The sequence below is a fragment of the Thalassophryne amazonica genome, chromosome 5, assembly GCF_902500255.1.
Source record: "Thalassophryne amazonica chromosome 5, fThaAma1.1, whole genome shotgun sequence".
Lineage (NCBI taxonomy): Eukaryota > Metazoa > Chordata > Actinopteri > Batrachoidiformes > Batrachoididae > Thalassophryne > Thalassophryne amazonica.
In genome coordinates this window covers 99194391-99218064 of record NC_047107.1, presented here as the reverse complement: position 1 = coordinate 99218064, position 23674 = coordinate 99194391, and the positions used below count along the sequence as shown (strand labels likewise).

The following is a 23674-nucleotide window of genomic DNA, read 5'->3' as shown; positions in this document are numbered from 1 at the left end:
AAGGTACCAGTAGATGCAGTAGATTCTCACAAATCCAACAAGACCAAGCATTCATGATATGCACACTCTTAAGGCTATGAAATTGGGCTATTAGTAAAAAAAAAGTAGAAAAGGGGGTGTTCACAATAATAGTAGTGTGGCATTCAGTCAGTGGGTTCGTTAATTTTGTGGAACAAACAGGTGTGAATCAGGTGTCCCCTATTTAAGGATGAAGCCAGCACCTGTTGAACATGCTTTTCTCTTTGAAAGCCTGAGGAAAATGGGACGATCAAGACATTGTTCAGAAGAACAGCGTAGTTTGATTAAAAAGTTGATTGGAGAGGGAAAAACTTACACGCAGGTGCAAAAAATTATAGGCTGTTCATCTACAATGATTTCCAATGCGTTAAAAGGGACAAAAAAAAAAGAGATGTGTGGAAGAAAACAGAAAACAACCATCAAAATGGATAGAAGAATAACCAGAATGGCAAAGGCTCACCCATTGATCAGCTCCAGGATGATCAAAGACAGTCTGAAGTCACCTGTAAGTGCTGTGACAGTTAGAAGACACCTGTGTGAAGCTAATTTATTTGCAAGTATCCCTGCAAAGTCCCTCTTTTAAATAAAAGACATGTGCAGAAGAGGTAACAATTTGCCAAAGAACACATCAACTAGCCTAAAGAGAAATGGAGGAATATTTTGTGGACTGATGAGAGTAAAATTGTTCTTTTTGGGTCCAAGGGCTGCAGACAGTTTGTGAGATGACCCCCAAACTCTGAATTCAAGCCACAGTTCAGAGTGAAGACAGTGAAGCATGGTGGTGCAAGCATCATGATATGGTCATGTTTCTCCTACTATGGTGTTGGGCCTCTATATCGCATACTAGGTATCATGGATCAGTTTGGATATGTCAGAATACTTGAAGAGGTCATGTTGCCTTATGCTGAAGAGGACATGCCCTTGAAATGGGTGTTTCAACAAGACAATGACCCCAAGCACACTAGTAAACGTGCAAAATCTTGGATCCAAACCAACAAAATTAATGGCTCGCAGATGTGAAGAAATCATGAAAAACTGTGGTTATACAACTAAATACTAGTTTAGTGATTCACAGGATTGCTAAAAAAGCAGTTTGAACATAATAGTTTTGAGTTTGTAGCGTCAACAGCAGATGCTACTATTACTGTGAACACCCCCTTTTCTACTTTTTTTTTTTTTACTAATGGCCCAATTTCATAGCCTTAAGAGTGTGCATATCATGATTGCTTGGTCTTGTTGGATTTATGAGAATCTACTGAATCTACTGGTACTGTGTTTCCCATGTAACAATAAAAAATATACTCAAAACCTGGATTAATCTTTTTAGTCACATAGCACTACTATTATTCTGAACACCACTGTAAATGCAGCAAAGGAAACAAGAGTTGCAAGCAAATAACAATCTTTATTAAGTTTAACCAAAAGAAATCAACACAATAACTAAATCCCACATTAGTACCACGTTTGCTAAAACACAAACAAATTACAACCATACAAATAACCCGAAACGTTACTCCCAAGTCCTAAAATACTCAAAACTACATTTTCTGACTCCCCGCAAGTACAACACAACCCCGGGCCTTTGTGTATACACACATTCACACATTTCTGTCCGTTACTCATGCCTCCCAGCCAGAGACACTGTATGCCACCCCGTCTGGGTAGCCACGCAGACCAGTCCGTGGCCTACGATCCAGACTCCAGTGCAGTGCAATGTCTCTAGCAACCAGACACTCTGTAAACACATTCAGTTGAACTTCCAGACAGCAGCAAACCTCAGCACAAACAAACAGACAATGTGTAGCTTGTACAACACCAGCCACGGCCAGTGTGTGAAAACAGGCAACCTGATAGATGTCTTGGAAAATACCGCATTTTCCATCCACCCGTCTCAGTGGCGTCTTCCCTGCTCCTGGGCTGCCGTCTCGCCATCCTGCTTTCCTCCTCACTCCACCATGGTGACTTACGTGTCTCCTCTGACAGGGTGGCGACTTGTGTTGAATTTTTCCCCGGGTCAATGTTCAGGTATGCGGCATCAGAACTGCTCTCTGCATCGCTCAGTCTCCAGCACAAATGACCAACCAAGTTCTCTCTTCTCAATGGAGCCTCCCCCGCCAAAGCAGCATTATTCTGTTTCCACTTCCTGCTCTTCAAGCAGTGCCCAAACATTCCATGTCACACATCCTTCAACCAGCCAATCCTGACCCACCAGCTGGTGCATGTGCCATTCATTTACCGTGACTCTTCTGATCACAATCTTATAATCAAACCATTTCTGCAGATAGCCATATGCCCTCCACTCTGCGCACCCTCTGCCCTTGATGTAAACAATCAGTTCATAACCAGGAAAAAATACACACATTTCCCTCCTGCCTGCTCAGGGTTTACCCTGGGCTATATCATTTGGAAAGCTACAGTGCATCTGGAAAGTTTTCACAGTGCATCACTTTTTCCAAATTTTGTTATGTTACAGCCTGAATCCAAAAAGGAGTAATTGTTTTCCTCAGAATTCTTCACACACTCTATTCTTGCTCACTTAGGGGGATACACACATATCACAGGAGATTAATTATAATACCAAGGGTGGGTTTGTCTCTTATGGTTGTTGTGGCATGTGGGGCCAGCCCCGGATGGTTGGGGATGTCGGTGGCATTGGTGTAGAGAGGGGACCATTTGTCCTGTCCCGTTGTGGTCTTGCGGCCCTTTGTGGGACCCAGGGCACCATGGCAGGTTGGCGTGGTGGGTCTCCTCCGGGGTCTCCTCGCAGATGGATATGCCTGGAACACCTCCCTAGGAAGGCGCCCAGGGGACATCCTTACCAGATGCCCGAACCACCTCAGCTGGCTCATTTCAATGCAAAGGAGCAGCAGCTCTACTCTGAGCTCCCCATGGATGACTGAGCTTCTCACCCTATCTCAAAGGGAGACACCAGCCACCCTCCTAAGGAAGCTCATTCCGGACCCTTGTACCCAACCCTCATGACTGGTGAGAGTAGGAATGAAGATTGACCAGTAGTTCGAGAGCTTCGCCTTTTGGCTCAGCTCCCTTGTCCTCATAACAGTACGGTAGAGCACGTGTTAAGACAATAGTGGTCAATATATAGGCAAGCACTAACAAACACATTTCAATATAGAGGTTAATTTGGACTCAACCTCATCAAAATCATGACATTCACTCTCCTGCCAGTGAACATGTTGGTATTTGGTCTGTGACTTCATTGTTAAAGCTGGTGTTATGGTGAAGTTTTCATTCTAATTGAATGACTTCTGCTGTGTTCTCTTTCTGAGATCCTTCTTGGAGAGGATGGTTTCATCACACAGATGGCGCTACAAGTTTCTGCACACATGGGTAGCAGGGACCTGCCAGGATCAGGAGATTCCTCAGCTGCACTCCAGAAAGGAGCAGAAAATCGGTAGACTTCACAGTGTCCCATCTCCACTCACGGAACTGCAGAGATATCACATGTTGCATCATGTCTGTCAGGCACACGTGAGAGCTATTTGGAAACTACTTCAATTTCAGTTTATTTATTTTAATTTATATAGCGCCAAATCACAACAGAGTTGCCTCAAGGTGCTTCACACAAGTAAGGTCTGACCTTATTAACCCCCCAGAGCAGCAGTGGTAAGGAAAAACTCCCTCTGAGGAAGAAACCTCAAGCAGACCAGACTCAAAGGGGTGACCCTTTGCTTGGGCCATGCTGCAGACACAAATTACAGAACAATTCACAAAATGAACATACAAAAAATGCTGTTGGTGCACAGGACAGGAGGGTTTTCAGCACAAATACCACAGCCATCTCTGGATGGAGATGCACCTTAAACAGAGAGAAAAAACAGAACCAGGCATCAGAAAGACAAGAAACAGTATAATTTGGCAGCATTAACAAGAAAATCAGGATACTAAGGGGATCACCAGCCACGAGCCATAAGCTTTACTAAAAGACCCAGAATTTAGGTAAAGTTGAGGCCGTGGCACGCTCCATTTCCTAATAAAATGAATTAAGAGTAAAAAGTGCAGAACTATACTATGCCGGTATGCTAGCCATATGAAAGTGAAAATAAGTCTGGACTTGAAAGTCTCCATAGAATCTAACTGTTTTATTGATGCGGGGAGATCATTCCACAGAGCATGGGGCATGATGAGAGAAAGCTCTATGACCTGCAGACTTCTTATTCACCCTAGGGACACAAAGTAGTCCTGCACCATGAAAACGCAAAGCCCGGGCCGGTACGTAAGGTTTATTTAGGCCAACTAGGTAGGGAGGTGCCAGTCCATGAACAATTTTATAGACTAGTAACAGAACCTTAAAATCTGATCTCACTGGGACAGGAAGCCAGTGAAGGGATGCCAAAATGGGTGTAATGTGGTCGAACTTTCTGCTTCGTGTCAAAAGTCTGGCTGCAGCATTTTGAACCAATTGGACAGCCCTAATGCTGGACTGCGGTAAACCAGAAAATAGAACACTGCAGTAGTCCAATCTAGAAAAAATAAACACATGGATCAGGGTCTCAGCATCAGCCATAGACAGGATGGGATGAATCTTTACTATATTTCGCAGGTGGAAGAAAGCAGTCCTCATAATATTTCTAATGTGGAGGTCAAAGGACAATGTAGGATCAAAAATTACCCCAAGGTTCCTCACTTTGTCAATGTGATGTATGACACACGAGCCTAGGCTAAGAGTTAACTGGTCAAATTGATGCAGATGTCTCACTGGACCAAGAACCATCATTTCAGTCTTATCAGAGTTTAAAAGTAGGAAGTTTCTAGACATCCAAGTTCTCACTGATGCAAGGCAATTTCTAAGGATTTTATGTAATAAGATTACCAGCAGTTATCGGCAGGTATAACTTAGTATCATTAGCGTAGCAGTGAAAGGCAATCCCAAAATGCCACAATATGTGCCAAAGGGGTGCTGTATAAACAGAGAAAGCAGGGGGCCTAAGACGGACCCCTGTGGAACCCCAAATTTCATGTCACTAAGGTTAGAGGTAGTGTTACTGTACAGAACACAGTGAGAATGGCTGGTCAAGTATGAATTCAACCATGCAAGGGCACTCCCAGTAATCCCAAAGTGATTTCCCAGCCTATCAAGTACAATATGATGACCCACGGTATCATATTCAGCACTGATATCGAACAGCACCAGAACCGTAGTGGTGTCCGAATCCATTGCAAGAGATTATTCTCAGTAAGATAGTCCACGAGTTGCCGTGACACCACTTTTTCCAGAATTTTAGAGCAAAATGATAGATTTGATATCGGCCAATAGTTTTTCAATACACTAGGGTCAAGATTAGGTTTCTTAAGTAATGATTTAATCGTTGCAGATTTGAAACATTTAGGAACAGATCCAGAAGTTAAAGAAAGATTAGATAATTTCCAGCACAGTTGGCCCAAGAGTGGGCCACAGGTTCTAAAACAGTTTTGTTGGTATAGGATCAAATAAACAGGTTGTGCTTTTTGTTGACGTTACGAGTTTTGTCAGCATGCCTAGAGAGATACTCTCAAATTCTGTAAATCTAGGTAATACCTCAGTAGCATTGTGTAGTGGCCTGGTTGAGGCATGCTGGGATATGTTTAACCTTCTATTTTCTTCTCAAAGTAATCCAGGAAATCTTGTGCTGTAAAAGGAGAGCGAACTACAGGTGGTTGTCCATGAATAAGTGTTGCCACCTTATCAAACAAGATCTTTGAGTTAAGCTTGTTTTTGTTGATCAAATCAGAGTAATAGGTCTGCTTTGTAGCCAGTAACCATGCTTATAGTCTAAGATAGCATCACGCCACGCAAGGTGGAATACTTCTAATTTTGAACAACACCATTTCCGTTCTAGTCCTCTAGCCTTATGCTTGAGGTCACGCAGGTAATCATTGAATCAAGGTGACTGTGTTTTGGGGGAGCGAGGTTTTAACACACACTCACATCATGTCGAGTGCAGTTTTGAGCACTGAGTTTAAACTATCCACAAGACTGTATACTGATTGGGTATTTGCCAAATATGAAGCTAAGACAACACGGCAACAAAACTGCAAACTTAATAAGTGAGTGATCAGAGACCACTGACGTAAGAGGCATGATGTCAATATTTGTGACAACAATACCACGTGCGAGAACCAAATCCAGGGTATTTCCACTAATGTGCGTTGAGGCCCGAATGCATTACCGAAATCCTAATGCATCCACAGTTTCCATAAATGATTTGCAGATGGGATCAGAAGGCTTATTTACATGAACGTTAAAGTCACCAATGGTCAAAATGTTATCTGCAATAGTTGACAAGTTAGAGATGAACACACAAAATTCATCTAAGAATTCAGAATATGGGCCAGGAGGCCTGTATACAGTGAAAAAGTAATACAGCTCAATTTTATTCTTCTGACCTTGGAAATACATAATATCCTGAGCAGGGCGAGAATTAGATGCTCGAACGAGTTATATCTGTGACCCCCAACACCTTATTAGCTGTTGGGGGTAAGCTAATAATCTTCACGTGCCTTAACTAAAGCACTCCCTCTGCTGAATCACCTCTAAATTATTTACACATTATTCCCTTTGCGTGTTTTTAGGAATCTGCTAGGACCAATTTTATTCACTTTATACATGCTTCCCTTCGGCAGTATTATTAGACGGCATTGCTTAAATTTTCATTGTTACGCAGATGATACCCAGTTTTATCTATCCATGAAGCCAGAGGACACACACCAATTAGCTAAACTGCAGGATTGTCTTACAGACATAAAGACATGGATGACCTCTAATTTCCTGCTTTTAAACTCAGATAAAACTGAAGTTATTGTACTTGGCCCCACAAATCTTAGAAACATCCTTACTCTGGGTGGCATTACCCTGACCTCTAGTAATACTGTGAGAAATCTTGGAGTCATTTTTGATCAGGATATGTCATTCAATGCGCATATTAAAAAAATATGTAGGACTGCTTTTTTGCATTTGCGCAATATCTCTAAAATTAGAAAGGTCTTGTCTCAGAGTGATGCTGAAAAACTAATTCATGCATTTATTTCCTGTAGGTTGGACTATTGTAATTCATTATTATCAGGTTGTCCTAAAAGTTCCCTGAAAAGCCTTCAGTTAATTCAAAATGCTGCAGCTAGAGTACTGACAGGGACTAGAAGGAGAGAGCATATCTCACCCATATTGGCCTCTCTTCATTGGCTTCCTGTTAATTCTAGAATATAATTTAAATTTCTTCTTCTTACTTATAAGGTTTTGAATAATCGGGTCCCATCTTATCTTAGGGACCTCATAGTACCATATCACCCCAATAGAGAGCTTCGCTCTCACACTGCAGGCTTACTTGTAGTTCCTAGGGTTTGTAAGAGTAGAATGGGAGGCAGAGCCTTCAGCTTTCAGGCTCCTCTCCTCTGGAACCAGCTCCCAATTCAGATCAGGGAGACAGACACCCTCTCTACTTTTAAGATTAGGCTTAAAACTTTCCTTTTTGCTAAAGCTTATAGTTAGGGCTGGATCAGGTGACCCTGAACCACCCTGAACCTTATTTATGCTGCTATAGACTTAGACTGCTGGGGGGTTCCCATGATGCACTGAGTGTTTCTTTCTCTTTTTGCTCTGTATGCACCACTCTGCATTTAATCATTAGTGATTGATCTCTCCTCCCCTCCACAGCATGTCTGTGGAGGGGAGTGTCCTCTCCTGTGGAACCAGCTCCCAATTCAGATCAGGGAGACAGATACCCTCTCTACTTTTAAGATTAGGCTTAAAACTTTCCTTTTCGCTAAGGCTTATAGTTAGGGCTGGATCGGGTGACCCTGGACCATCCCTTGGTTATGTTGCTTTAGACGTAGACTGTGTTTCATAATTATTGTATGGCCTTGCCTTGCAATGTGGAGCGCCTTGGGGCAACTGTTTGTTGTGATTTGGCGCTATACAAGAAAAAAGTTGATTGATTGATGTCTTTTTCCTGGTTCTCTCCCTCAGCCCCAACCAGTCCCAGCAGAAGACTGCCCCTCCCTGAGCCTGGTTCTGCTGGAGGTTTCTTCCTGTTAAAAGGGAGTTTTTCCTTCCCACTGTCGCCAAGTGCTTGCTCACAGGGGGTCGTTTTGACCGTTGGGGTTTTTCCATAATTATTGTATGGCTTTGCCTTACAATATAAAGCGCCTTGGGGCAACTGTTTGTTGTGATTTGGTGCTATATAAATAAAATTGATTTGATTTGTTTTGATAAACTGCACTATTACCATAGTGGATTTTCTGCACTAATTTCCCCACTAAGCTAATGGATTCCACATCCACATTTGTCATAAGCCTTGCAGGGTTTCTAATCACCTGCTCCGTGGCCTGCTGTAAATTCCTAATGTTACACTCCAAGTAGAGCTCTATCTATGTTTGCAGACAAGATGCGGCATCGGCGCAATTTGGTGGGGGATAGGCAGGAAATGTCCCCCCACCTTTTCCAGCAGGGGGACAGAATATGGTATGTCCCCCCCCACCTTCTGACATATATATGTGTGTACTTGAAACATGCTATGCCAAACATAGTTGCCTCTAGGGACTAGTGTCTACACATAAGTATCAATGAACCATATGCTAATTTACTAAATTCTGAAAGTTAGAAAAGGAAATCAGAAAAGCTATCTGGGACCTCAGAAAGCCCATCTGCAATTATTGCTTGATCTCCAAAATCAGTCTATGCAAGCAAAACTATGTTCAGTATCGGTGTTGTATAGTAACGAAGTAAAAATACTTCGCTACTGTACTTAAGTACGTTTTGGGAGACTTTGTACTTTACTTGAGTTTTTTAATTCAGCTTACTTTCACTTTTACTTCACTACATTTCCGACCTTAATTGCATACTTCTACTCCAATACATTTTCTATGCGCCATACCGTACTCGTTACAGCACACACACACACACACACACACACACACACACACACACACACACACACACACACACACACACACACACACACACACACACACACACACACACACACACACACACACACACACGAAAAAAGTCGTGTTTTCACCCAGAGACACAACTGATTACTAGTGACTGCAACGAAGTCAGGCCGATTTGTCATGAGGGATATGCGGTAGGCTTTTTTGCAGTTGCGCACTTGGGGGGTGTTTGTCAGGAAAAGGATCATTTCTCTGCATTGATTACAGACCTGCAGCGGGTCTGTAATCAACTTTTCTGCAGCGCGGCTTTGCTTTGAACCTTGAACCAATCGCAGCAGTGATTCGCAGATCGAAGCAGTGCTTCAATCTAAGATTCGTGGGTTCGTTTATCACTTTATCCTAATTTTTCCCCGCTAAAACCCTGAAGAGCATATGTCTGTGAGCAATATTTAATATTTTTATGTTAAACCGACCTGTTTTATGGTCTTCTGAAACAGTTGATACATGTATTTTAGAACTTAAAAACGGGACCGTTGCTAACGCGTTAGCATGTCTATGCCATTTTCAATGTTAGTTAGCATTAAGCTGTTCGCATCAGCACATTTGTGTTGATTTGTTTTCTGTATAATTAATGGCTCAGTGTTCGTTGTCGTAAAAGAGTCAAATTGTAATTTTTAATTTTTTTTTATTTATATATTAATAATAATAGCAAAAACAATGATAGTCAATAATAATAGACTAATAATGTTACTGTACAATTTTAGAGAAAGAGACAAAAAGAACCTTCTTCTTCTTTGTCTTTCGGCTGTTCCCGTTAGGGGTCGCCACAGCAGATCAATCGTTTCCATCTCACCCTGTCCTCTGTATCTTCCTCTGTCACACCAACCACCTGCATGTCCTCTCTCAGCACATCCATGAACCTCCTCTTTGGTCTCCCTCTTCTCCTCCTGCCTGGTGGCTCTATCCTCAGCATCCTTCTCCCTATTGTCAGATCCCGCTTTTTTTTTTTTTTTAGATACACGGCACACGCTCACCCTCTGATGAGTGTGTTTGTGTACAAAACCAGCTCTCCGTCTCTGGGGTCCGACCTTCGTGTCTCCACGGGTATTACCCGGCAGGGCTGCACAAAGGCTGTTCAAGCTGGTGGCGAGGAGATTCATCTAGCTGCTCACTGCCTCCATCCGGACATCCACCCCGCTGAAGCTGATCTTGCACCCCGGTCGAATAGCCTTCTCTGGAACCAGGATACGAACCGGCCATGCCCGTTAACGGCAGCTCTCCTCTTATGGATCAGGGCTCTTGGAATGTTGCTAGATTTTGAATTTAGTGACTCGTACAGCGAGTCCCCAGGATGTGTTATTTTCATTAAAAAACCAGACTAACCTTTTAGAGCCTTTTTGATGTTGTACACCCAATAAACTTTAACTTTTACACCTTAAGAAGCATCAATAATCCAATGTCCGAGCCTTAACACTTTAACTGCATGCTTGGAAATTTATTGCAGGTTTTGCAAGTGCCGACAACATAATCAAAATAGGTTATATGATGATAATTTCACAACAATAATTCAAGTATAATTAGAATAATGATTGGCAGAGATTTTTGTTTTTGATTCAATAATACTGTCTGATCTTACTTTGACTGGGACTGGATTGACTTCTTAACAATTTTTCTAGGAGTGAGGGAAGGAGGTTTTTGAGGTTAGGGTGCCCAGCTCGATGAACTTAATTTCCTCTTCATCGGCTGTTAATCGTTAGCTGACCACGATCCTTGTGTGATGTTGTAATCCTTCAGGAAGTTAATCCACATAAGAGTTTATTCCTTCTTCAATCAACCAAAAGTTGATCTAATCCATTCTGGTATGCTGTGATGTTCCTTGAGAGAGAAAACGTTGAACATTCCCCACTCAGACTTAAGGCCAGTGATTATTCTCCAATGCTCTGCTACTCCGTGACTGGACGGCCTGAGTGGGAGTTGAAAACTCTCTCAAATGATCTCTTATGGCTCCAATCCTCTCACTCCACGATTCCAATTGCTGCTCACAAGATGGTCAAGTCTTGTGATCTCCTCGTAGCAGGGGAGAAGTGGCAACAGCACCTCTCCCTGGAAGAATAACCCTGTTTCCTGGTGTTTCACAGTTTATATATGTGCTGGACTCTTGTTGTCTTCAGATGATCTTGGTTACCATGGGGACGCTGGTGACTCAAAACCTCCTCCCTTCTCCTACCCTTACTGGAAATCTTCTGCAGCTCCTTACCAGTAACTTATTGCTCAAGTTCCTCTTTTCTGTTAACACTTCAGCTTTTCTGAGAATTCATTCTTCTAAATCGTTTCTTTAGAATCACATCAATCATATTCAATCATTTCATTACAACTCTCTTTTACATAAAAACAATTCATATGATCATATACAAACATTTTCATTCCTTATTATTCATTTCATATTTTACTAACATCTTAATCATTTGATCAGTTGTTTATCATCAGCTTTTCTTGCCCTGCTTGCAACATCTTCTTCACTTCCTTTTTTCCTCTGACTCTGCACTCTTTATGAAAAACAACTCATATAATCATTCATTTCACTTATTTGTAACATACTTTTTCTAATACTTTTTCTAATCAACTCTTAATTTTAACACATTAATACTTCATTTAATCATACTTGTCATGTTAGAATCATTTTTAGACATATTCCATCGTCTTCACCACTGAGTTCATTCCGTGGGCCTCCCCATTTGTAATGGAAAAGTCCGGTATGACCTCACTTACTCCGGGAAGGTACCAAACACTGTGCAGTTTAATCCAACAGCATGTATATTAATCCCATGGCATGTATTATATTCCAAGATGAAAACAAGCTGAAAGCAAGCTTAAAGTCATCTTTCCTGACACTATATACCCTGGGTCCCTCCTCTGCACATGTCCAAACCATCTCAATCTCGCCTCTCTGACTTTGTCTCCAAACCGTCCCACCTGAGCTGTCCCTCTGATATGTTCATTCCTAATCTTGTCCATTCTTGTCACTCCCAAAGAGAATCTCAACATCTTCAGCTCTGCCACCTCCAGCTCTGCCTCCTGTCTTTTTGTTAGTGCCACTGTCTCTAAACCATACAACATAGCTGGTCTCACTACTGTTTTGTAAACTTTCCCCTTCACCGTTGCTGATATTCTTCGGTCACAAATCACTCCTGCCACCTTTCTCCACCCACTCCACCCTGCCTGCACTCTCTTCTTCACCTCTCTACCACACTCTCCATTACTTTGAACAGTTGACCCCAAATATTTAAACTCATCTACTTTCACCACTTCTACTCCTTGTAACTGCACTATTCCACTGGGCTCCCTCTCATTCACACACATGTACTCAGTCTTGCTTCTACTGACTTTCATTCCCCTTCTCTCCAAAGCATATCTCCACTTTTCCAGAGTAGACTCAACTTGCTCTCTACTCTCACTACAGATCACAATGTCATCTGCAAACATCATAGTCCATGGGGACTCCTGTCTGATCTCATCCGTCAACCTGTCCATCACCACTGCAAACAAGAAAGGACTCAGAGCTGATCCTTGGTGTATTCCCACCTCCACCTTGAATGAGTCTGTCATTCCGACTGCGCATCTCACCGCTGTCACACTATTCTTGTACACGTCCTGCACTACCCTAACATACTTCTCTGCCACTCCAGACTTCCTCATACAATACCACAACTCTTCTCTTGGCACCCTATCATAAGCTTTTTCTAAGTCCACAAACACACAATGTAACTCTTTCTGGCTTTCTCTGTATTTCTCCAACAGTATTCTCAGAACAAACATTGCATCTGTAGTGCTCTTTCTTGGTGTGAAACCATATTGCTGCTCACAGATCTTCATTTGTTTTCTAAGCCTAGCTTCTACTACTCTTTCCCATAACTTCATGCTGTGGCTGATCAACTTTATGCCTCTGTAGTTACTGCTGCTCTGCACATCACCCTTGTTCTTGAAAATAGGAACCAGCACTCTTCGTCTCCATTCCTCAGGCTTCCTCTCACTTTCCAAGATTTTATTAAACAATCTGGTTAGAAACTCTACTGCCATCTCTCCTAGACATTTCCATGCCTCCACTGGAATGTCATCTGGACCAACTGCCTTTCCACTCTTCATCCTCTTCATAGCAGCCCTCACTTCTTCCTTGCTAATCTCTTGTACTTCCTGATTTACTCTCACCACATCATCCAGCCTTTTCTCTCACTCATTTTCTTTATTCATCAACTCTTCAAAATATTCCCTCCACCGTCTCAGCACACACTCCTCACTTGTCACCACATTACCATGTGCATCTTTTACCACCTTAACCTGCTGCACATCATTTCCAGCTCTGTCCCTTTGTCTGGCCAATCGGTACAAGTCCTTTTCTCCTTCCTTGCTATTCAACGTCTTGTACAGCTCTCAATATGCCTTTTCCTATGCTTTTGCAACTTCTTTTTTCGCCTTACGCCGCATCTCCTTGTACTCCTGTCTACTTTCTTCATCTCTCCGACTATCCCCAAATTTTTTCGCCAACCTCTTTCTCCTTATGCTTTCCTGGACCTCTTCATTCCACCACCAAGTCTCCTTGTCTTCCTTCCACTGTCCAGATGTCATACCCAGTACTGTCCTAGCTGTCTCCCTCACCACATCTGCTGTACTTTTCCAGTTGTCAAAAATTGCTTCCCCTCCAACCAGTGCTTCTCTCACCTGCTCGCTAAATTTCACACAACAGTCTTCCTCCTTCAGCTTCCACCATCTGATCCTTTGTTGAGCTCTCACTCTCGTCTTCTTCTTTACCTCTAAAGTCATCCTACAAACAACCATCCTGTGCTGTCTAGTGACACTCTCTCCTGCTACCACCTTACAGTCTGTGATTTCTTTTAGCTTGCATCTCCTATAAAGAATGTAGTCCACCTGTGTGCACCTTCCTCCACTCTTATATGTTACCCTGTGCTCCTCCCTTTTGTTAAAGTAGGTATTCACCACAGCCATTTCCATCCTTTTTGCAAAATCAACTACCATCTGTCCTTCCCCATTCCTATCCTTGATACCATATCTACCCATTACTTCCTCATCACCTCTGTTCCCTTCACCAACATGCCCATTGAAGTCTGCTCCTATCACCACTCTTTCATGCTTGGGCACACTCTCCATCACCTCATCTAACACACTCCAGAAATCTTCTTTCTCCTTCATCTCACAACCAACCTATGGGGCATATGCACTGATGATATTCATCATCACCCCTTCAATTTCCAACTTCACACTCATCACCCTGTCAGACACTCGCTTAACCTCCAACACACTTTTAACATACTCTTCCTTTAAAATGACCCCAACACCATTTCTCTTCCTGTCCTCACCATGGTACAACAACTTGTACCCACCACCGATGCTCCTGCTCTTACTTCCCTTCCACTTGGTCTCTTGCACACACAATATGTCTACCTTTCTCCTCTCCATCATATCAGCCAGCTCTCTCCCTTTACCAGTCATACTACCAACATTCAAAGTCCCCACTCTCATTTCCACCCTTCTAGTTTTCTTCTTCTTCCGCTGTTTGTGGCAACGTTTTCCTCCTCTTCTTCGTCATCTTCGCCCAGCAGTAGCCCAATTTCCACCGGCACCCTGTTGGGCAATAGCACCGGTGGCGGACGTTGTTAACCCGGGCCGCGACCGATCCGGTATGGGAATTCGATTCTGAGTCTGCATAGTTCGGTTGGCTTGTTTTACGCCGGATGCCCTTCCTGACACAACCCTCCTCATTTATAGGGCTTGGGACCGGCACTCAGAATGTACTGGCTGCACACCCCATGTGGCTGAGTTAAAGAGACAAAAAGAACCTAATGAAACAAAACACAACAGAAAAGATAAAACCACGTAACAATGAAAATAAATAAAGACATATAGAAATAAATAACTGTTTTCTGTGAACACCGAGTGAGTAGCCTACAGTCTAAAGTGTTTTTGTGTGATGTGCACAATTTTCAGTATTTTGACTAATACTACCAGTCATTTACAAACCTAGATAAACTTTGTAATATAAAAAAAATCAGTCCGTTTTTGATTATTAACATTTATTTGTACTTTTACTTTCAGTACTTGAGTACATTTAGTTGTACATTACTTGTCATACTTAAGTACAATAAATACTAGATACTTTAAGACTTTTACTTGAGTAGCATTTCAATCAGTGACCTGGACTTCTACCAAAGTGATTTTTTTTAATGGGTATCTGTACTTTTACTTAAGTGTGATTTTCTGGTACTTTATACAACACTGTTCAGTATGAGTCTTGTCATTAGTGCCACTTCGAAAATTAAATTCATGATAAGTAATTTATCCTAAACATGATCTGTTGTTTTTCAAACTTATGCAAAAGCAAATCTTGAGAAAAAAATACAGTATGTGATAGTTAATAATTATTAAGAGCCTGTTCTTTCATATTTATGAATACATTTTACCACATTGCAGTTGTTTTTTTAATGAGAACTCAACCTATCATTCTTTTTGAGTTCTATACATGTGGTGATACCTTATTTACACCAGGATGTTAATAAAATCAATGCTGGCTATTCTCAGAATAAAGTACTTATATCCACAGTTTCAAATTGTATAAGTCAAATGGTGTCCAATTTATGGTCTTCTCAAAACATTAAAATTACTCTTCTGGATGCTCAGAATGCATCTGAGCTTATCTAGAAACCGTTGGCTTCTGGGGGCCTAAAGCGGCCCCCAGACCCCTGGCCTACGGGCTTCGGCCCTGTCGGCCTCGCACTTTGTTCCCCCCAATTTCTAGTTCTGAATTACGCCTTTGGATGGCGGTGCGATCCCCAGTAGGGTGGAGGCCGTCCGGCATCAGCAAGCCACAGCGGCCCGAGAATGAAGGCCATTTATCAATAAAGCTAAAGCCTTGCTGTCTACAAAATTGTGCCAACCACCTATTTAACAATGTCAGCCTGCTAAATGCCTCATCAGTACCCAGGGATGGGAGGGGACCAGAGACTATTAATCAATGCTGACACATCTTTCTGGCAAGGTCACAAGTCCTCTCTATGTCCATTTTTGTGACCTCTGAGTGCTTCATCCTGACATCATTGGTGCCAATGTAAATAACTATGTGACTATATCTCATGTCATGTTCCTTAGTCTGTCTTCCCTTCTGCAGCGTCAGTACCCTAAGATGGGATGCAATGTCGGGAGCTCTGGCCCCAGGAATACATTTAACATCAGCCAGCATCTGTATCTGTGTTTAAAATCTCATGTGAGAAAAGCTAATGACCCAATCACAGAATGCTCTGTCGGCTCGATAGTCTCATTTCAGAAGGGTTTGTTCCAGATTTATCTCCCTCTAAAAGCCAGGTGTACACAGTATACTGCCTTAAAAGGATGCAGTCCCTCAACTGGACTCTGTATATATATGGTTGCTGAGCTGCGACATTTCTGTCATTGCATATCTGACAATTCCTTGATGATGTACTTTTTGTTGTTGTTTTTAGCTGGAATGGCTAAAGCAGATGGTCACCCCACACAGTCTGCTCTGATTGAGGTTTCTTCCAATAATCAACCAAAAAGGTTTTTGCTAATCTAAAGGTTTGGAATAAAGTTCCTCCAGCTTATGCATATGGCTTTTGATCAGCTACGAATCTCTCAACAACTAACCATGAACATCAAATGTTCTCATACAAGTAGTTCACCAAAAGAATCTGTAGATGGGCATTTGGTGCATCCTGTGCGTTAAGTCATTTTATATGCCACTGTGTGGAGGGACTGTCTTTAAAGGGCTCTGTGTGCAATCATGGTTCTTTCTGGGTGGGGGCAGAAAAAAAAAATCTTCAAACTGTCTTGTGATCAACAAAATGAAATGCAAAGCACCAGTGGATTCCAGATTAATGAGTTTCTTCATTGTTTGAAAAGCAGACATCTGTGCACTGAAAGCATGCCATTTCTCCACATGCACCACCTTGTTGCACTTTGTTGGGTGTGTGCTTAGATTACATGTATGCAGCTGAATGCGATCACAACAAATCTGTCCAACGGTGATATGCAGGTGCACATTGGCGAATATTTGCACTGCATTCTACTCATGGAGGCACAGCAAGAGCGAGTTTCATTCCATGCGGAGAATCGAAGCGAAGAAGCAGTGATCAAAACAACCTCAAACATGGCATGCGTGTCCATGTGTGAGAGTCGGGGATTGAAGCTTCAGTGAGTGTGAGAAGCACAGAGAGGAGCAGACTGGTGACTGATTGATCAGTCAAAAAAAGTTTTTTCAACACATCAAAGGAACGGCTTAATGCACATTTGGAGACCAAAATCAGAAAATGTTTTTAAAGCAAACAAACAGGAAGAAACAAGACAAAACTACTCAAAAATGTTCTTATCTACAAAGGGAGGCCCTGTAGAAAAAGACTGGGATCCACCAACCAAAGAGAAGATGGGAAAGGTGCAACCCTCAGCATTACATATACTAGAAGGACAGACGGACCATCTATTTTCAGTATGACAGCTGAAGGATTTGTGTGTCACACTTCTGATTGTCCACAAATGAACATTGGCCTGGATTTGGACAGATATGGTGATCTGGTGGATTGATTGCCCTTGGCAGAGGTGCACACCATAGCAAGCACTGATAGTTGGAAACTGCAGTGGACCATTTTAGTACCACTCAGCATACAAACAGCTCCACACATACACTCACACATCTACAGAAATCAGCAAAATTGGGAAGCATTTGTTATGCTATAGTTTAACACATCATTACTTATGCTTCTCACATTATTTTACAGTGCATGTGTAGCAAGTCTTCACAGCACTTCACTTTTTCCCCATTTTGTAATGATACAGCCTTATTCCAAAATGGACTAAATTCATTTTTCCCCCTCAATTCTACTCACCCCATACCCCATAATGACAATATGATTTTTTTTTTTTCAAATTTTCTAAAAAGAAAAATCTAAGGAATCACACATGCATAAGTATTCACACCCTCTGCTCAATACTTTGTTGATCCCCCTTTGGCAGCAATTACAGCCTCAAGCCTTCTTGAATATGATGCCATAAGCTTGGTGCACCTATCTTTGGGAGGTCCATTTGTCCATTCCTCTTTGCAGCACCTCGCAAGCTCCATCAGGTTGGATGGGGAGCGTCGGTGCACAGTCATTTTCAGATCTCTGCAGAGATGTTCAGTCGGATTCAGGTCTGGACTCTGGCTGGACCACTCAAGGACATTCACAGATTTATCCTGAAGCCACTCCTTTGATATCTTGGCTATGTCCTTAGGGTCACTGCCCTGCTGAAAGATAAACCAGTTCTCCTCTCTCCATAGATGCATGCTGGAGCTCTGACAGAGTCACCATTGGGTTCTTAGTCACCTCCCTGACTAAGACCCTTCTCCTCTTAATGCTCAGTTTAGACAGCAGCTCAAGGAAGAGTCCTGGTGGATCCGAACCTCTTCCATTTAAGGATGATGGAGGCCACTGTGCTCATTGGGACCTTTAAAGCACCAGAAATATTTCTGTACCCTTCCCCAGATTTGTGCATTGAGACAATCCTGTCTCAGAGGTCTACCCCAGGTGGACTCCAACTAAGCTGTAGAAGCATCTAAAGGATGATCCGTGGAAACAGGATGTACCTGAACTGAATTTTGAGCTTCATGGCAAAGGCTGTGAATGCTTATCTGTATGTGATTTCTTTTTTTTTTTTTTTTAATAAATTAGCAAAAATTATGGGGTATTGTGTGAAGAATTTTGAGGAAAAAAGTAAATTTTGGAATAAGGCTGTAACATAAAATCGTGGAAAAAGTGTAGTGCTGTGAATACTTTGTGGATGCACAGTAGCACAAAAATCAGAGTCCTCTAACCCCTTTCAGCATCCATCATCTCAGTGAGAAGAACTGGCAAGAATTATCTTCATCACAGGTTTGACAATAAACATTTGTGTTTGACATATGAGAAGAAAAGTGATGCCATGCTGTGGCAAGAAAGCAAAACAAGAAAAGATCATTAATGAATACTTGTTGCAGAATGAAGACAGTAACAAGGCTCTGTGCAAAAACAGGTCTGAAAATGCAGTGTGACTGTGACATTTGGAGTGTGGAAGAAAGAGATTTGAGGAGAATGTTCCCACTATGGTGTCAACGTTCTGGTTTTTGTAGTCAAATATAAATGCAACTGTTCCTTATGCACCGCTGAGTGACGCCTGTGTCGGTGGATATTTTTTTTTTTTCTTCATGTGTACTCTGGTTAAGAGAATGGCTCTTATGTTGAGGAAGTGGTATAAGATGCTGCATAGAGCAGCAGAAAAGGTATACAGTGTGCAGCCAGCAGTAGATGCTGAGTAGCTTTCTTAGTAGCGCCCAGTGCAGCAAAATACCACATGCATACCGTGTTCCCAGAATACACTCATTTAAACATTCTGCTCATGCCTTGCCTAACTTGATATGTAAATTTCTTTCTGGAACGTGTGACTGAAGAAAAAAAAAGGATATTCTCGTGTATGTGACAGTAGCACTGTCAATATGCAGAATATAAAAATCATATTTCTTTTTAACACCTGTTACCGCCCATCTTTTCACAGCAGGGAAAACTTTTTTTGTAAAGTGAGAACAGGAATATTCTAGCAACCTGCATGAGATGCACAAGTTTGTTTTCCAGCTGAGGAAAAGAACTTCTGCATGTGGCATTGATGCATTCCAAATTAACCCTTCCATCTCCCGAGAGAGCTATTACAATGGCAGGGATGGAGAGTTGACATTTCATTTTTATTGACCAACGCAGGAGTTACCGGTTTCTGAAGTGGAAGCAATTTAAAGTTTCAGTTTTAATAACAATTTCAGAAAAAAGACAAGAACTGGTGACTGAGACCTTTTAGTTGCTGCAAGTTTTTTCTCTGAGTCACCACAGCAGCTCCTGCGTGGATCCATATGCTGATTTTGTGCAGGTTTTACTCTGGATGTGTGGGTTCCCTCCAGGTCCTCCAGCTTCCTTACGCTTCAAAAAGACATGCAGGTCACGGTAGGTGAATTGGTGACTTCATGATACATTAGAGTCTCATTTTATGCATTTCTGCAGCACAATTATGCACGCCATAGTGTCACTGGTGAGGCTCCCAAACCATCACTCGTGATGCCCTCACCTGACGGATCTAATGATCGTACTGGGTTTTAGCTGTCTTGGGATAACTGTCATTGTTGTAAGGCTCTCACAAGAACTGTATTGCAAGAAATGTACTGTAGAACTTTACTGATCCCTTGGGAAGACTCCCTCAGGGAAACTGAGGTTCCAGCAGCATTATATAGCAGCACACACGGTAAGAAGCACACAGAGTATCAAAAGTGAAAGTAAAAAAAAAAGCTTGCAAATATAAATAGAAATACACAATATAAATACCAGACATACTGATCAATAACGGTTTACTGGCTACTACTGTTCCTCTCATTCCCGTCCTCTGTCTTCCTGTTACTCCTCATCCCCCTGAGTGAGGAGTTGTATAGTCTGATGGCAGGAGGGACAAAGGAGTTTCTCAGTCTGTTGGCCCTGCACTTGGGAAAGAGCAATCTGTGGCTGAAGAGGCTCCTCTGGTTGCTGTTGATGGTGTTCAGAAGGTGTTGTGGCAACAGATTGATAAATCCTGCTAATATACTAATATTTTTTAACAGCTGTTGATGTATGGGCTGTTATCCAGGACTGGTACAGCAGCTGTCATACAATGACTCACTGAAGACTTTGTGTCCAGAAAATGCAGATGTCCCTGCGTCATGGGTGTTTTGGTGACTTCCCTCATCAATGAAGTCCAAGATGTACTCAGTGACTTGGAAATTTTTCATGTATCGTCCCAACTTTTCTCAAGAAAACTGGCTGTAAAAGTGATGACTTAATCCTTATATTTAGAATAAATTGCCCTCATACCAACTTCTTTTGGAATGTGTTGCAGACCATCTATCTATAAAGCAAGAAACGTCTGTGTGCGGGTATGTAGCTCATATCTCTCTGAGTGTTTGTCAGATTAACCTCAGCTTTCGGATATGGCTTGTGCATGGCACAATGATGCGCATCCTTTATTATGTACATTTTTTTGGGAATAATTTTTAAAACCTTTATTTTGACATTGTAACATTAGTACTTCCAAGATGGCACCCTCTGTGGCATCTCTATCCTGCAAAACATCCATTTGTATAAAATTTGTTTCCATGTTACGTTTATTTTGTCATATAAAACAACTAACTTAAAAAATATGCATAAATATATATTTTATTGCTTTATTTTTACATGAAATGCACAAAAGGTGACCCTGTAGTCAAAAACAAACACACCCTTTTCTTTTTCTATGACATTTATCGGCAGCTGGCATCCTTATTGCTGCATTGCTGCCACCTTCTGTATCAGTCCATTATAGCAGTACTAAATCCTGTCTTGATTAGTCTCATGTCTTTCAAATATTTAAAAAGCCAACACTTCACCTTTACGGCTAAAATACTTCCTACAGAAAAGTCTTTCTGGCCTTAGAATTGATTTCCTTCAGTTTTTACTCCTTAATTGTAAATCATTTAAAAATGATGAGATATAGTTTGTAAAATAAAACATTTTGAGGGAAAATTAAAGCACTGTGCTAAATACTGTATGGGTATATTCACTGGTTATGATTTTTATTATTTATATTACAACTGGTTGCATTTGAAAGTGCTGCATTCTGGTGATGACATTTCACAACACTATTTAGAATTCAGTTGGCCTAGTGGTGGTATTTTGCATTATTATGTGGTATACGGGCACTGCACTAGTGACAAAAATTGGGGTACAGGAAATTGCCAAAAAATGTGAAATATCTTGGGTTTATACAGTCTGCCTTGAAATAGAAGTCAAAGTAAATGTAATGTTTTGTTGTTGCATTGTCCACACTGTTGCATTTTCTGATTTGGGATTGCAGAACATAAAGTTAGGACAGTGCCTTGATGCCATTAAATGTGTAAAGTCATCTTGTAGCCTAGCAGGAGCCCCAACGTCCTGCCCATGGTGTGTATGGCAAACAATTTAGGGATTAGGGGACTTGTTCCATGCCAATTTAGTGATTGCCCTGTCTTGGAGGAATTGAATCTGACCGTATGGTCACAAATCAGCTCTGCTGATGTGTAGGCCACCACTTCCCCAAAGTGTTGAAGTGTGAAGCCATTACCATTTTACCATCAATTTATTTTCTATTTAAGATCTACCACATGAGGAGATTTGTATAATCCTTCCTCATGGGCACTGCGACCAATTTAGTCAAGGCAAGCCAGTGATGCACTGCAGCTAATTACAAAGTTAGAGAAAGCAATTATTTAGTATAATCTTTTATCATTTCAACAGAGGCATGGTTAATTCATCAACAAATAGTTTGAATCACCTGATAATATCAGCACACTGATTTATGTTGTGCTTTCCAACTAAAAAGTATTTCTTATACTTTTATTACTACCTGTGACTGGCTTTGCACAAGAATTAAATCAAATTCTATTGAAAGACCCTTCAACAAGATTAACTGTTCCAAATGGAGTGTCTGCTGTGAATATATGAGAAAATGTTGAATCGTGATTGATGCCAACGGTTTGGACTGCAATCAGACTTTATAAAAGTTCATCACCACATTGTCATAAAGATGGCAAAAGGTGGATTACACAAAAGTACACCGGAGGGTATATTTTGTTTCATGTGTTAACAAAGAAAAACAAAAACATTTGTATTGATTTGAAACTTTTAAAATTGCGTTAAGTTGATGTAGCTGGTGGCTTGATTAAATGGTGAGCTAACCCCATCGTGATGATGACAGCCAAAATTATGTTTTCCCTCTGACCTCTGGCTTTCAGTGTGGGAAATGAGATCCCAACCGTTTAGTGATTTGCATTTTAGAATGTCGCTGAAAATGTCAGTGTGCATCTCAAAAAAGAGGAGGGGAAAAGGCTGCATCTCATTAAGGAAATGACTGATAAGATTTGTTTTTTTGTTTTTTTTTTACATGGTGCAAGAAGAAAAGGGAAAGAGGTTACAGTGCATCTGGAAAGTATTCACAATGCTATACTTTTTCCACATTTTGTTGTGTTGCAGCCTTATTCCAAAATGGAGTAAATCAATTTATTTCTCCTCAAAATTCTACTCACAGCACCCCATAATGGCAACGTGAAAAAAATTATGACATTTTTGCAAATTTATTAAAAACAAAAAGCTATGAAATCATGTGTACATACGTATTCACACCCATTGCTTAACACTTTGTTGATGCACCTTTGGCAGCAGTTTGCAGCACCTTTCAAGCTCCATCAGCTTGGATGGGGTGCGTCGGTGCACAGCCATGTTCAGAGAGCTACAGAGATGTTTAATCACATTCAAGTCTGGGCTCTGGCTGGGCCACTCAAGGACTTTCACAGAGTTGTCCTGAAGCCACTCTTTTGATATCTTGGCTGTGTGCTTAGGGTCATTATCTTGCTGAAAGATGAAACGTCACCCCAGTTTGAGGTCAAGAGCATTCTGGAGCAGGTTTTCATCCACGATGTCTCTGTACATTGCTGTATTCATCTTCCCTGGTGCTGAAAAACATCCCCACAGCATGATGCTGCCACCACCATGCTTCACTGAAGGGATGATGCCTATAATTTCCTCCAAACATGATGCCTGGCATTCACATCAAAGAGTTCAATCTATGTCTCATGAGACCAGAGAATTTTGTTTCTCATGGTCTGAGAGTCCTTCAGGTGCCTTTTGGCAAACTCCAGGTGGGCTGCTATGTG

General features: G+C 41.6%; 1 long non-coding RNA gene across 1 annotated transcript; it reads right to left on the bottom strand.

Moving 5' to 3' along the window:
* Nucleotides 1-17974: 17974 nt before the first annotated feature.
* On the bottom strand, nucleotides 17975-23383 carry LOC117509846. Its single transcript, XR_004560561.1, has 3 exons — nucleotides 23255-23383; nucleotides 18288-18291; nucleotides 17975-18086 (listed from the first exon to the last, which is right to left on the bottom strand). It is a non-coding gene; the product is annotated as an uncharacterized LOC117509846 (long non-coding RNA).
* Between the last annotated feature and the right edge of the window lie 291 nt (nucleotides 23384-23674).